The sequence below is a fragment of the Andrographis paniculata genome, unplaced genomic scaffold (assembly GCF_009805555.1).
Source record: "Andrographis paniculata isolate CXL003 unplaced genomic scaffold, ASM980555v1 Contig62END, whole genome shotgun sequence".
NCBI classification, from domain to species: Eukaryota; Viridiplantae; Streptophyta; class Magnoliopsida; order Lamiales; family Acanthaceae; genus Andrographis; species Andrographis paniculata.
Genome location: NW_026137598.1, coordinates 42,014 through 59,633, shown reverse-complemented (window position 1 = coordinate 59,633; position 17,620 = coordinate 42,014).

Here is a 17,620-nt window from a genome sequence, read left to right as displayed (position 1 = left end):
GATCTATTCGTGATGTTGTGAAACAAAAGGGGGCTGCCACTACAGTTTCGGGGAAATCTTCGGGGGGAGACGACGACAAAATATTGCTTGGTCTGAAAGAGTTCAACAAGGAAATTTGCCAAAACAGTAACCAAGATGAGGGAAGTTACTTTTATATCTTTTACTAAAAGATGTACTTGTGATAGATTTGGATTCATTTGCTCACTTGTCTCCTCCTTTTGTAGACTTGCTTAAGGAGTTTGAGGATGTCTTTCCGGATAATATACCGCCTGGATTATGACAAGGACGTTCAATCTTCAAGAATTCAAATGCCCATGGGACCCATCACTCGAAGCCGAGCTCGTCAATTTCAAAAATCCGTCACTACATTGATCAGACGATTTTTCATGGAGAATCAATTTAAGGATGATGCTTGGAGACCACTTAGTCCTCACCTGACGCTCCTTCAATGGGACCTAACATGGATGTCCGGACGTCGGGATTCACAATACCAAAGCCTCCCATCGGACCAGCTTCGAGAACCCGAGAGAAAGCCCGCATTGACAAATTACAAGGTTTGATCATGAAGTTTGCAAGTTGAGGAGCAATTAAAGCCTATGTTGCAATTGCCGAAGACTTATCGATGGATGACGACATTGGAGCTTGCAACACCTCAATCGGACAACTAACGGAAAAGTTGTGCAAACCTAGGAGTTGCTAAAATAGAGGGTTTAATATGTAATTATATAAACCTAGGTTGTACATGCTCAAGTGGGGGGGGGGGACCATCCATTGGGACCACTTATATATATATAATAAGGGGGGGCATTAGCTAGGTGTCACTCATTGGGAGGTTACTTACTTATACACAACCCATCCCACATTGGAAAATCACTCCACTTGCGCCTTTCCCCACTCCTATAAACAGGACTCTTAAGGTGCTTTATAACACACACCAAGCAAGAATATTTTTATGAATATTTGATCATTATTGATCATTTTCTTTTATGGAAAGTTATGCTTAATAGGATTACTTTCTCTTTTAGTCTAATATTTCATGTAATGCAATTCCATTGCATGCTCCATGGGGTTTAGTTTAAAAATTCGGGTTTGAGTATAAAGCCTCAAGTTCGTGGCATTTGGGGAAGATGGAAGAGCTCTCCAAAGTGTCGACCGAGGTGGTGCCTTTGTGAAGGATGGTTCGATGCTAGAAGGGTATCGGGTCATTCTTACGTTAGTACTTACTTAGGTTTGCTTCTCTTTCAATTATCCTTTTTCTCGCTTAATTCGTTTCCGCTTAGTTAATTGTTCTTTTCTTGCTTAGTTAGTTCCGTTTAATTGTTCGTTCTTTCTCGTTGTTCTTTTGATAGTTCCATTTTAGTTAGTTTATTCCGTGTCTTGTGTAGTTGATCAATTCGGTCCATGACATATAATTAATTTTAGTATCAGAGCAGTTTGGTCAATTTACACTATCTTTATTCCAAAAATTCCAAAAAAAAAATTAAAATTTCCTTTGTTATCTTTTATTTTCATTCTTTCTTCTTGTTGCTTTGTTGAACTTTTTTATTGCATATCATTGATGTAAATTTGATCTAGAGTTTTGTCATTGCTTGGCCTTCTAGTGTAGACGATTTGATCCTCTATGCTTCCTAGTGTACAACATGCACCTTACATCTATATCGATTATATGAACACAAGTTTGGGACTCTGTTGACGGGTGATTTTAATGTATACTTCATGTTCTTGCTTGAGTTTTGCGAGTTTGTTCTTGTTTGAGTGTTGCAAGTTTGTTCTTGTTTGAGTATTGCAAGTTTGTTCTTGTTTGAGTTTTGCGATTTTGCTCTTGTTTTTTGTTAGTTTGCGGATTGTTGAGTTCGTTGTTTTTGAGTTGGATGTTGTTGGGGAAGTGTAAGGAGTTATTGTTGATGTATTGTTTTGCCTAGGCCTTGTAATATTGCCGTAAAAAAAAAGTTGAAAAAAAAACAAATTGTTGCAAAGAAAAGAAAAAGAAAACCAAAAACATTTGAAAAAAAATGAAATACAAAAAAAAAAATCTAGCGGGAGGACTAGAGCAATATTTTTGTCGATAATCTTGTTTGAGTTGTAGTTTTCTCATACGAGCTCCATTTTTTGCGTACGATATGTCATTGAAAAGCTTGTGAAATGGGGAGATAGATATATCAATCAGTTTTTGTGAATTTGTAATTGACGTTGATTATTCAGTTTTGGGTTTGGATCGATTTTGTGCTTGTCGTATTCGTTTGACACATTTTTAAAAGGGGTTGAGTATTGTGGTGATTTTGTCGTTCTTGAGATCTAATTCAACTTGTGTTTGTTGTCGACTTGCTTAGTTCTGGCATTTTTGTGTTGTGTACATTTGGTCATTCGTCCGTGAATGAATGAGCTTGGTTCTTTGCATTGCATGATTGACACTATCTTGAGCTTACTTTGATTGAGTCATGTTTAAAGTTTCTTGTCCACTTTAAATGCGTACGTCACTCAAGTTCCACCTTGACGACTCTATCAAGGCACACTTGAAGAGCTTGGAAACTCTATCCATTTGTCGAGAGGTATACACTAGTGTGCGAGAGGGGGGTGTGAGGACTAACTTTCAATATACATATATTAGTTTATTTTGGTACAGGATGGCTTCTTTAGACGATATCTTAGCTGCGTTAAATGAACAAAGTACACTTCTACAAGAAATGAAAGAAGAGTTAGGAGGAAAATTGGACGATGCATTGACTCAAGTGAGCCCAAAAGTACAAGGTGTACACGAGCAACATTGCGATGAAGACAATGTTTCAGATAACATAGGCGGTTCTACGCATTGTGATGATGGAGAGAATGTACTTTTGTCTTATGGTGAGGGTGATAATTGGGAACCTGAGGTCAAGTCTAGAGAGCATGAGGTTTTCCTAGTGACTGAAGAACAACTTGAAGAAGATTTATTGGGAAAGTTGAATTTGCAAATTCTTGGTGCTATTCCCAAGGAGTTGGAATTATTTGTTGATCGGGTTAAGGAGAAATGGGAGTATTTGCTTCATTGCTGGTGCAAGATTGGTGGCAAGCAACCATCAATGATCGTTGATAATGGAAGTTGCACCGATGTTAGTTGCTTAGTGATAGACAAGATTGGATTCCAAACTCTACAACATTCATCTTCCCACCATCTTCTGCGGATGCATTTTAGTGGCGATCTGAAAGACACTAGACAAGGCAAGATTCCGATCGCAATTGGTCCTTATAAGGGTTCGAACATCCTACTCTCACTTACCGATTTTCAGCGAGAAGCAGGTGACTGTGATCAAGAAGGGAGTTGCTTTTTTATTTTTATGTAATTCTTTACTAGAAGTTCTGTATGATTTAGCATCAAATGTTCAAGCGGATAACGACACAATATGGTTGACGGCTCAACCTTCTAAAGGGGGAGGGAATGACATGGATGTCCGGACGTCAAGATTCACAATTCGAAAGCCTCCCATCGGACCAGCTTCGAGAACCCGAGAGAAAGCCCGCATTGACAAATTAAAAGGTATGATCATAAAGTTTGCAAGTTGAGGAGCAATTGAAGCCTATGTTGCAATAGCCGAAGACTTATCGATGGATGACGATATTGGAGCTTGCAACGCCTCCATCGGACAACTAACGGAAAAGTTGTGCAAATCTAGGAGTTTGCTAAAATAGAGGGTTTAATATGTAATTATATAAACCTAGGTTGCACATGCTCAAGTGGGGGGGAACCATCCATTGGGACCACTTATATATATATAATAAGGTCTCACATGCAAGGGGGGGACCATTAGCTAGGTGTCACTCATTGGGAGGTTACTTACTTATACACAACCCATCCCACATTGGAAAATCACTTCACTTGCCCCTTTCCCCACTCCTATAAATAGGACTCTTAAGGTGCTTTGTAACACACACCAAGCAAGAATATTTTTATGAATATATGATAATTATTGATCATTTTCTTTTTATGGAAAGTTATGCTTGATAGCAATACTTTCTCTTTTAATCTAATATTTCATGGAATGCAATTCCATTGCACGCTCCATGGGGTTTAGTTTAAAAATTCGGGTTTGAGTATAAAGCCTCAAGTTCGTGGCATTTGGGGAAGATGGAAGAGCTCTCCAAAGTGTCGACCGAGGTGGTGCCTTCGTGGAGGATGGTTCGATGGTGGAAAGGTATCCGGTCGTTCTTACGTTAGTACTTACTTAGGTTTGCTTCTATTTCAATTATCCTTTTTCTCGCTTTATTTGTTTCCGCTTAGTTAATTTGTTCTTTTCTTGCTTAGTTAGTTCCGTTTAATTGTTCATTCTTTCTCATTATTCTTTTGATAGTTCCTTTTTAGTTAGTTTATTCCGTGTCTTGTGTATTTGATCAATTCGGTCCATGAAAAGACCAGCAAGATTCCCAATTGAAAGATCAGGAGAATCACTAATCATGGAATATTATCAAGGGAATCATCACTTATGAAGAGAATCACTAATCACGGAAGTATATCAAGGGAATCATCATTTATGGAGAGAATCACTAATCATGGAAGTATATGAAGGGAATCATCACTTATGGAGGGAATCGCTAATCATGAAGATTATCAAGGGAATCAACACTTATTATGGAGACTTCTAGAAGTACCTTAATATATATTTCCTTTTATTATAAGTTTCCATATAGTATAATTCCATATCTAAAACTTCCGTAATTATTTATTTCCTTATAGTTAGACTTACCTTTTGGTTTGTTTCCTTTATTATTTGTTGCCTTTTATTTTCCTCAAGGACCTCTATATAAGGTCCTTGCCTATCATTGTAATGAGGACCTTTTTTTACATCTTGAATTGAATTTCACTTTTATATTTTCTAGTGTTAGGGAGTGATTTCCTCGCATTTAGAATTTCAAATCGGGTCTTTGGAGTGATTCCATCGGTTCGTGGCTTCCAATCCTTTGCAGTGGGATTTAGCCTATTGTTTGTGTTTTACCTGTGGATTGATTTCAGGTCCGAGACTTATTCTCATGGTTGGTTATCATCCATACTAATTCACATTCTTTGCACTATCTTTCTTCTTCCTTCTCTTTTCTTTTATACATATTCTTAATCCATTTGTTCTATTGAACTTTGTGGGTAAGAAAATTATGTTGGTTATAATTATACGCGGCCGGGCCGTGTCAGATTACCACCGTTGTGAGGCATCGAACATCGTGTTGATTTTGTACCGGGTGCATCAATTCCTAATAGGCTAGCTTATAGGTGTAACCCGAAAGAAAGTGAAGAAATTCGGAGACAAGTCCAAGGGCTTCCTTATAAGGGATGGGTTCGAGAGTCTTTATCTCCTTGGGCTGTCCCTGTTCTTCTTGTTCCTAAAAAGGATAACTCATGGTGTATGTGTGTTGATTGCAGGGCTGTCAATGCGATTACCGTAAAATACCGGCATCCAATCCCTCGATTGGATGATATGCTTGACGAATTACATGGAGCACAGGTATTCACAAATATTGATTTAAAAAGTGGCTACCACCAAATTCGTATGCAGCCGGGAGATGAGTGGAAAACAGCTTTTAAAACGAATTTTAGATTATATGAGTGGCTAGTCATGCCATTCGGGTTGACAAATGCGCCCAGCACTTTCATGCGATTGATGAACTATGTCTTTAGAGAATTTATTGGAAAGTTTGTTGTGGTATACTTTGATGACATGCTTGTCTATAGTAGGGTGTGTTTGTTTGGGGGTTTGGATTTTGGATTGGGATTTGAATAGTAAAAAAATTGAATTTGAATATTTGTTTGATGTGAGATAAATATGTATACAAAAAGCCCTGTTATTATAACTCTAGAGCACAAACTATATACTCATAATGTTCTATATAATGAAAAGGCAAAAATGTGACAAAACACAAGCGTTATTTATACTACCTTAAGGCACCATGTAACATATATGAAAAGCACTATAATTATAACTCTAGAGCGCAATGTATAATCTCATAAGTGCGATATAATAAAGAGGAAAAAGAGTGAAGAAACACAAGCGCTATTTATACTATCTTAAAGCACCATGCAACACGAAAAGCACTGTAATTATAACTCTAGAACACAAAGTATAATCTCATAAAGTTCTATATAATGAAAAGGAAAAACAGTGACGATACAATATCGCTATTTATACTACCTTAAAGCACCATGTAACATATGCGAAAAACACTGTAATTAGAACTCTAGAGCACAAAGTTTAATCTCATAGCGTGCTATATAATAAAAAGGAAAAACGGTGAGGAAACAAAAGCGTTATTTATACTACCTTAAAGCACCATGTAACATATACGAAAAGCACTGTAATTATAACTCTAGAGCACAAAGTATAATCTTAGAAAGTTCTATATAATAAATAGGAAACATAGTGAAGAAACAAAACCGTTATTTATACTACCTTAAAGCACCATTTAACATATACGAAAAGCACTGTAATTATAACTCTAGAGCACAAAGTATAATCTTATAAAGTTCTATATAATAAAGAGGAAAGACAGTGAAGAAACAAAAGCGCTATTTATACTACCTTAAAGCACCATGTAACATATACGAAAAGGACTATAATTATAACTCTAGAGCACAAAGTAAAATCTCAAAAAGTTCTATAAGATAAACAATAAAAACAGTGAAGAAACAAAAACGTTATTTATACTACCTTAAAGCACTGTGTAAAATATACAAAAAGCTCACTAATTATAACTCTAGCGCAGAAAGTATAATCTGATAAAAGTGTATATAATAAAAAGGAAAAACAGTGAAGAAACAAAACCGCTATTAATACAACCTTAAAGCACCGTGTAACATATACGAAAAGCACTGTAATTATAACTCTAGTGCACAACGTATAATCTCATAGCGTGCTCTATAATAAAAAGGAAAAAAGTGACGAAACAAAAGCGTTATTTATACTATCATAAAGCACCATGTAACATATACGAAAAGCACTGTAATTATAACTCTAGAGCAGAAAGTATAATTTTATAAGGTTCTATATAATAAAGAGGAAACACAGTGAAGAAACAAAAGCTCTATTTATACCACCTTAAAGCACCAAGTAACATATACGAAAAACACTGTAATTATAACCCTAGAGCACAAAGTATATTCTTATAAAGTTCTATATAATAAATAGGAAACACAATGAAGAAACAAAAGCGCTAACTGTATTCCTTAAAGCACTATGTAAACATATACGAAAAGCACTATAATTATAACTGTGAATCACAAAGTATAATCTCATAAAGTTCTATATAAGAAAAATAAAAAACTATGAAGAAACAAAAACACTATTTATACTACCTTAAACCACCGTGTAACATATACGAAAAGCCCTGTTATTATAACTCTAGAGCACAAAGTATATACTCATAATGTTCTATATAATGAAAAGGCAAAAATGTGACAAAACAAAAGCGTTATTTATACTACCTTAAGGCACCATGTAACATATATGAAAAGCACTGTAATTATAACTCTAGAGCGCGATGTGTAATCTCATAAGTGCGATATAATAAAGAGTAAAAAAAGTGAAGAAACACAAGCCCTATTTATACTATCTTAAAGCACCATGCAACATATATGACAAGCACTGTAATTATAACTCTAGAACACAAAGTATAATCTCACAAAGTTCTATATAATGAAAAGGAAAAACAGTGACGATACAATATCTCTATTTATACTACCTTGAAGCACCATCTAACATATACGAAAAACACTGTAATTAGAACTCTAGAGCACAAAGTTTAATCTCATAGCGTGCTCTATAATAAAAAGGAAAAACAGTGAGGAAAAAAAAACGTTATTTATACTACCTTAAAGCACCATGTTACATATACGAAAAGCACTGTAATTATAACTCTAGAGCACAAAGTATAATCTTATAAAGTTCAACATAATAAAGAGGAAACACGGTGAAGAAACAAAAGCGCTATTTATACTACCTTAAAGCACCATGTAACATATACGAAAAGGACTATAATTATAACTCTAGATCACAAAGTATAATCTCATAGAGTACTATATAATAAAAAGGAAAAACAGTGAAGAAACAAAAGCGCTATTTATACTACCTTAAAGCACCATGTAACATATACGAAATGCACTGTAAATATAATTCTATCACATAAAGTATAATCTCAAAAAGTTCTACATAATAAATAGGAAACACAAAAAAGAAAGAAGAGCACTAACTGTATTCCCTTAAAGCACTATGTAAACATATACGAAAAACACTATAATTATAACTGTAGAGAACAAAGTATAATCTAATAAAATTCTATAGAAGAAAAAGGAAAAACAGTTAAGAAACAAAAGCACTATTTATACTACCTTAAAGCACCGTATAACATATACGAAAAGCTCTGTAATTATAATTCTAGAGGACAAAGTAGAATCTAATAATATTATATATAATGAAAAGGAAAAACATCAACGATACAAAAGTGCTATTTATACTACCTTAAAGCACCATGTAACATATACGGAAAGTAGTGTAATTATAACTCTATAGCACAAAGTATAATCTTATAAAGTTCTATCTAATAAATAGGTTGAAGAAACAAAAGCGCTAACTGTATACCTTTCAAGCACTATGTAAACATATACGAAAAGCACTATAATTATAACTCTAGTGCACAAAGTATAATCTCATAAAATTCTATATAAAAAAAAGGAAAAACAGTGAAGAAACAAAAGCGCTAACTGTATTCCCTTAAAGCACCATGTAACATATACGAAAAGCTCACTAATTATAACTCTAGAGCACAAAGTATAATCTTATAAAGTTTTATATAATAAATAGGAAACACAGTGAAGAGATAAAAGCGTTATTTATACTACCTTAAAGCACCGTGTAACATATACGAAAAGCTCACTAATTATAACTATAGAGCTCAAAGTATAATATCATGAAGTTCTATATAATACATAGGAAAAACAGTGAAAAAACAAAAACGCTAACTGTATTCCCTTAAAGCAATATGTAAACATATCCGAAAAGCACTATAATTATAACTCAGGAGCACAAAGTATAATCTCAAAAAGTTCTATATAATAAAAAGAAAAAACAGTGAAGAAACAAAAGGTTGTAAGAAGAGGGTCAACACAACGGTTGAGTAAGCGCAATTAATCGAAAATAAATTAATACGATATAATGCCACAAAATCATTTGAAGAAGATAATTTGAATAATACGACACATATCACATAAGGATAACTCACATACACGAGTCTTTTAGCGCCTCCCTTATATCTCCTTTTCATTCTCAAATAATAGTGATGAGCACATCACGAAGAAAACTCCACTAGGCCTTAATCAGGGCCGGCTCGACCCGGTTTTCCAACCTTATTACCTCGTATGACACATCACATAATTTCACATAACAAACATAGGGTCATAACCCTCAAAGGAAACTCCACAATGTGTACATAAGGGTTCGAAATTCAAAGTACACGTAAATCAATTTATTATTAGTTTGCGAGGGGCGCCATACGGCCTACAACCCTCTAGTCTCCAATATAACATACCAAGAGGGGATTGTACGCAATCCATCCCTCCATCACAGATGCATGTCTAAAGACCTTTCCATCGTGAATGACGGGCACCTCGGGATCACCCAAAAAGGGAACCCGCCATCTCGATCCCTCGACCTAGCCCATTTGGGATCTAGTTCAAGGTTAGCTAGTTATCCTAAAATACCGGTATACCCTAACGTGTTTGCAAGGCACAGAGGTGGAAGGCTATGCCTTATCATCCAAACAATCGACGAGTTCATCGGACTCGACGAGTAGTTTGAATTACCAATTTGACCAAATACTCAACATGCTCTTAGGCAAATTTAGAAAAGAGTGTTTTAAACTCAAGATATTCCAATTGTCAAAATCTAACCATCCAAAAGTAGGATAATAGACCCAACAAGTTCGTTTTAATCTCACTTTATTTCGCCAAATAAACATTCGAAAAATATTTCAATCACAATAGGCATGGTCTGACTCCAAAAATCATAATATTTAAATATACTCGTAAATCTTTTTCCGAAAACCATAACTAGGTTAGGGCAAAACTAGGGTTTCAAACCCATCACATAAATTCCACGATCTTCAATTCTAAATCCAATAATAATCTTCCCATAAGTATTATAATAAACTTTCTAGAAGAAATTGACAAAACCTAACACTTTTAGGGCAAACCCATTTGACAAGAATATTGAAAAAGATATCAATAGAGGGGTCTAGGGATTAGAACATATCAATCTATCTGAGATTAATCTCACTCACCTTAAGAAAATAGACCAAAAGGAAGAGTTTTGGTGAAGAATAATTCCAAGGAAGAAGAGGGGAGGGGACAGGCGACTCCTGGTTGTTGTGCTTCCTCTGTTATTTTCTTTTTATTTTATACTTTATTAATATAAAATACTTGGACTCATCTTCTATATATGTGTATATATATAGGCACTCTAACACCTGGATATGCTATATCTTAATAAATTATGGATAAAGATACCTAAATTAAGAGATACGGATAAACTAAATCTAGCTTATTATTTATTTTACCCTAAATTCCATTTTACACATAATTTAAAACCAATTCCTTAATTTTTTATACGAAAATCCAAAAATAAATTAGCCCCAAAATAATATTGTCCGACTCCGGCGTCGAACTCCGGCAAGTTCCGGCGACCTTGCGACGAGTATTTTTACGGGGTATTACATATAATCTCATAGAGTGCTATATAATAAAAATGAAAACGAGTGAAGAAACAAAAGTGCTATTTATACTATCTTAAAGCACCATCTAACATATATGAAAAGCACTGTAATTGTAACTCTAGAGCACAAAGTATAATCTCATAAAGTTCTATATAATAAAAAGGAAAAACAGTGAAGAAACAAAAGTGCTAACTGTAATCCCTTAACGCACTATGTAACATATACGAAAAGCACTGTAATTATAACTCTAAAGTACAAAGTATAATCTCATAAAGTTCTATATAATAAAGAGGAAAAACAGTGAAAAAACAAAAGTGTTGTTTATACTACCTAAAAGCACCGTCTAAAATATACGCAAAACTCTGTATTTATAACTCTAGAGCACAAAGTATAATCTAATAGAGTGCTATATAATAAAAAGGAAAAACTGTGAAGAAACAAAAGAGTTATATATACTACCTTAAGGCACCATGTAATATATACGAAAAGAACTGTAATTATAACTCGAGAGCACAAAGTATAATCTCGTAATATTCTATATAATGAAAAGGAAAAACAGTGACGAAACAAAAGCGCTATTTATACTACCTTAAAGCATAATGTAACATATGCGAAAAGCACTGTAGTTATAACTCTAGAGCTCAAAGTATAATCTCAAAAAGTGCAATATAATAAAAAAGGAAAAATAGTGAAGAAACAAAAGCGCTATTTATACTATCTTAAAGCACCACGTAACATATACGAAAAGCACAGTAATTAGAACTCTAAAGCACAAAGTATATTCTCATAGAGCGCTATATAATCAAAAGGTAAAGCATTGAAGAAACAAAAGCACTAACTGTATTCCCTTAAAGCACTATGTAAACATATACGAAAAGCACTATAATTATAACTCTAGAGCACAAAGTATAATTTAATAAAATTCTATATAAAAAAGGAAAAACAGTTAAGATAGAAAAGCACTATTTATACTACCTTAAAGCACCGTATAACATATACGAAAAGCTCTGTAATTATAACTTTGGAGAACAAAGTATAATCTCATAATGTTATATATAATGAAAAGGAAAAACATCGACGATACAAAAGCGCTATTTATACTACCTTAAAGGACCATGTAACATATACGAAAAGCATTGTAATTATAACTCTAAAGCACAAAGTATAATCTCATAGAGTGCTATATAATAAAGGAAAAACAGTGAAGAAACAAAAGCGTTATTTATACTACCTTAAAACACCATGTAACATATACGAAAAACACTATAATTACAACTCGAGAGCACAAAGTATAATCTTATAAAGTTCTATATAATAAATAGGAAACACAGTAAAGAAACAAAAGCGCTAACTATATTCCTTTAAAGCACTATGTAAATGACATGGATGTCCGAACATCAAGATTCACAATTCCAAAGCCTCCAATCGAACCAGCTTCGAGAACCCAAGAGAAAGCGCGCATTGACAAATTACAAGGTTTGATGATGAAGTTTGCAAATTGAGGAGCAATTAAAGCCCATGTTGCGATATCCGAAGACTTATCGATGGATGCCGACATTGGAGCTTGGAATGCCTCAATCGGACAACTAACGGTAAAGTTGAGCAAACCTAGGAGATTGCTAAAATAGAAGGTTTAATATGTAATTATATAAACCTAGGTTGCACATGCTCAAGAGGGGGGGGAGAGAGAACCATCCATTGGGACCACTTATATATATATATAATAAGCTCTCACATGCAAGGGGGGGACCATTAGCTAGGTGTCACTCATTGGGAGGTTACTTACTTCTACACAACCCATGCCACATTGGAAAATCACTCCACTTGCCCCTTCCCACACTCCTATAAATAGGACTCTTAACGTGCATTGTAACACACACCAAGAGAGAATATTTTTATGAATATTTAATCATTATTGATCATTTTCTTTTAATGGAAAGTTATGCTTGATAGCAATACTTTCTCTTTTAGTCTAATATTTCATGAAATGCAATTCCATTGCATACTCCATGGGGTTTAGTTTAAAAATTCGAGTTTGAGTATAAAGCCTCAAGTTCGTGGCATTTGGGGAAGATGGAAGAGCTCTCCAAAGTGTCGACCGAGGTGGTGCCTTCAGTTTTGGGTTTTTGAGTTTGGATCGATTATGTGCTTGTCATATTCGTTTGACACGTTTTAAAAGGGGTTAAGTATTGTGGTGATTTGGTGGTTGTTGAGATCTAATTTAGCTTGTGTTGTTGACTTGCTTAGTTCCGGAATTTGTGTGTTGTGTATGTTTGGCCATTCGTCCGTGAATGAATGAGCTTGGTTCTTTGCATTGCATGATTGACACTATCTTGAGCTTTCTTTGATTGAGTCGTGTTCAAAGTTTCTTGTCCATTTTAAACGCGTACGTCACTCAGGTTCCACCTTTACGACTCCATCAAGGCACACTTTAAGAGCTTGGAAACTCTACCCATTTGTCGAGAGGTATACACGAGTGTGCGAGAGGGGGTATTGTGAGGACTAACTTTCAATATACACATATTAGTTTGTTTTTGTGCAGGTATGGCTTCTTTAGATGATATCTCAGCTGCGTTAAATGAAAAAAGTACACTTCTACAAGAAATGAAAAAAAAGTTAGGAAGAAAACTGGACGATGCATTGACTCAAGTGAGCCCAAAAGTGCAAGGTGTACACGAGCTACATTTCAATGTGGACAATGTTTCAGATAACATAGGCGGTTCTACGCATTGTCGTGATTGAGAGAATGTACTTTTGTCAGAGGATGAGGTTTTCCAAGTGACTGAAGAATAACTTGAAGAAGATTTATTGGGAAAGTTGGCTTTGGAAATGCTTGGTGCTATTCCCAAGGAGTCGGAAAAATTTGTTTATCGGGTTAAGAAGAAATGGGAGAATTTGCTCCATTGCTGTTGTAATATTGGTGGAAAACGACCATCGATGATCGTTGATGATGGAAGTTGCACTGATGTTAGTTGCTTAGTGATAGACAAGATTGGATTCCAAACTCTACAACATTCATCTTCCCATCATCTTCCGTGGATGCATTCTAGTGATGATCTGAAAGACACTAGACAAGGCAAGATTCCGAATGCAATTGGTCCTTATAAGGGGTTCCAACATCCTACTCTCACTTACTGATTTTCAACGAGAAGCAGGTGACTGTGATCAAGAAGGGAGTGGTCTTTTATTTTTATGTAATTCTTTACTAGAGGTTCTTTATGATTTATCATCGAATGTTCAAGCGGATGAGGACGCAAAATGGTTGATGGCTCAACCTTCTGAAGGGGAAGGGAATGACATGGATGTCCGAACATCAAGATTCACAATTCCAAAGCCTCTCATCGAACCAGCTTCGAGAACCCAAAAGAAAGCCCGCATTGACAAATTACAAGGTTTGATGATGAATTTTGCAAGTTGAGGATCAATTAAAGCCCATGTTGCAATAGCCGAAGACTTATCGATGGATGCCAACATTGGAGCTTGCAATGCCTCAATCGGAAAACTAACGGAAAAGTTGAGCAAACCTAGGAGATTGCTAAAATAGAAGGTTTAATATGTAATTATATAAACCTAGGTTGCACATGCTCAAGGGGGGGGGGGGAACCATCAATTGGGACCACTTATATATATATAATAAGCCCTCACATGCAAGGGGGGGTGGGGGGACCATTAGCTAGGTGTCACTCGTTGGGAGGTTACTTACTTATACACAACCCATCCCACATTGAAAAATCACTCCACTTGCCCGTTCCCCAACTCCTATAAATAGGACTCTTAAGTTCATTGTAACACACACCAAGCAAGAATATTTTTATGAATATTTGATCATTATTGATCATTTTCTTTTTATGGAAAGTTATGCTTGATAGCAATACTTTCTCTTTTAGTCTAATATTTAATGAAATACAATTCCATTGCATGCTCCATGGGGTTTAGTTTAAAAATTCGGGTTTGGGTATAAAGCCTCAAGTTCGTGGCATTTTGGGAAGATGGAAGAGTTCTCCAAAGTGTCGACCGAGGTGGTGCCTTCGTGGAGGATAGTTCGATGCTAGAAGGTTATCGGGTCGTTCTTACGTTAGTACTTACTTAGGTTTGCTTCTCTTTCGATTATCCTTTTTCTTGCTTTATTCATTTCCGCTTAGTTAATTTGTTCTTTTCTTTCTTAGTTAGTTCCGTTTAGTTAGTTTATTCCGTGTCTTGTGTAGTTGATCAGTTTCCGCTTATGAAAAAGAAGCACTATTTATACTACCTTAAAGCACCGTATAACATATACAAAAAGCTCTGTATTTATCACTCTAGAGGACAAAGTATAATCTCGTAATGTTATATATAATGAAAAGGAAAAACATCGACGATACAAAAGCGCTATTTATACTACCTTAAAGCACCATGTAACATATACGAAAAGAACTGTAATTATAACTCAAAAGCACAAAGTATAATCTCGTAGAGTGCTATATAATAAAAAGGAAAAACAGTGAAAAAACAAAAGCGTTTTTTATACTACCTTAAAGCACCATTTAACATATACGAAAAGCATTGTAATTATAACTCTAAAGCACAAAGTATAATCTCGTAGAGTGCTATATAATAAAAAGGAAAAAAGTGAAAAAACAAAAGCGTTTTTTATACTAACTTAAAGCACCATTTAACATATACGAAAAGCACTGTAATTATAACTCTAGAGCACAAAGTATATTCTAATAAAGTTCTATCTAATGAAAAGGAAAAACATCGACGATACAAAAGCGCTATTTTTACTACCTTAAAGCACCATGTAACATATACGAAAAACACTGTATTTAGAACTCTAGAGCACAAAGTATAATCTTATAGAGTGCTATATAATAAAAAGGAAAAACAGTGAAGAAACAAAAGCGTTACATATACTACCTTAAAGCACCATGTAAGATATACGAAAAGCACTGTAATTATTACTCGGGAGCACAAAGTATAATCTTATAAAGCTTATGCAATAAATAAAAAACACAGTGAAGAAACAAAAATGCTAATTGTATTCCCTTAAACTACTATGTAAACATATACGAAAAGCCCTATAATTATAACTCTAGAGCACAAAGTATAATCTTACAAAATTCTATATAAAAAAAATAAAAAACTGTGAAGAAACAAAAGCACCATTTATACTACGTTCAAGCACTGTGTAACATATACGAAAAGAACTATAATTATAACTCTAGAGCACAAAGTATAATCTCATAGAGTGCTATATAATAAAAAGGAAAAAGAGTGAAGAAACAAAAGCGTTATTTATACTACCTTAATGACGAGGACGTCCAATCTTCAAGCATTCAAATGCCTGTGGGACCCATCACTCAAAGCCGAGCTTGTCAGTTAAAAAATCCGTCACTGCATTGATCAGATGAGTTTTCATGGAGAATCAATTTAAAGATGATGCTTGGAGACCATTTAGCCCTCACCTAACGCTCCTTCAATGGGACCCGCAAGAATCCCAACTGAAAGATCAAGAGAATTGCTAATCATGGAAGGTTATCAAGGGAATCACCACTTTTGAAGAGAATCACTAGTCATGAAAGTATATCAAGGGAATCCTCACTTATGGAGAGAATCACTAATCATGGTTGTATATCAAGGGAATCATCACTAATGGAGAGAATCACTAATCATGGAAGTATATCAAGGGAATCATCACTTATGGAGAGAATCGCTAATCATGGAAGATTATCAATGGAATCATCACATATTATGGAGGTTTCTAAAAGTACCTTAATATATATTTCCTTTTATTATAAGTTTCCATATAGTATAATTTGATATCTAAAACTTCCCTAATTATTTATTTCCTTATAGATAGACTTACCTTTTGGTTCGTTTCCTGACATGGATGTCCGAACATCAAGATTCACAATTCCAAAGCCTCCAATTGAACCAGCTAGGTGTCCTTTTGGTTCGTTTCCTGACTTACCATTGCATGCTCCATGGGGTTTAGTTTAAAAATTCAGGTTTGACTATAAAGACTCAAGTTCGTGGCATTTGGGGAAGATGGAAGAGCTCTCAAAAGTGTCGACCGAGGTGGTGCCTTCGTGGAGGATGGTTCGATGCTAGAAGGGTATCGGGTTGTTCTTACGTTAGTACTTACTTAGGTTTGTTGCCTTTTATTTTCCTCAAGGACCCTTATATAAGGTCCTTGCCTATCATTGTAATGGGAACCTTTTTTACATCTTGAATTGAATTTCACTTCTATAATTTTCTAGTGTTAGGGAGTGATTTCCTCGCATTTAGAATCTCAAATCAGGTCTTTGGAGTGATTCCATTGGTTCGTGGCTTCCAATCCTTTGCAGTGGGATTTATCCTATCGTTTGTGTTTTACCTGTGGATTGATTTCAGGTCCGATACTTATTCTCGTGGTTGGTTATCATCCATACTAATTCACATTCTCTACTCTATCTTTCTTCTTGCTTCTCTTTTCTTTTATACATATTCTTAATCGATTTGTTCTATTGAACTTTGTGGGTAAGAAAATTATGTTGGTTATAATTATACGCGGCGGGGCCGTGTCATCTGGTATAAGAGCTAGTTGATACAATCTCTTGATTGATTGATATCCTGGTTCTTATTAGAAAAAAAAGCAAAAAAAAAGTCGAAAAAAAAAGAGCAAAAAAAAAACAAAAATAAAAATCTATTTAGATTATTTGTCTTCTACCTTCATTCTGAACTTATATTTCTTTTGTTTTTCCTACTGTTTTGGATTTTTTGGCTATCGTCTTTGGAAGAATTCCATCGATTTGATTTGAGTCCTTTTTGCGAGACGGTGAGGTACATAAGGTGTGGAGTGATACACGAGAGTTCTAGTGCAGGCGGTGTAGGATCCAATTCTCAACAAGTTGATGTACAAGGTCTTCCCAATACCATTCTA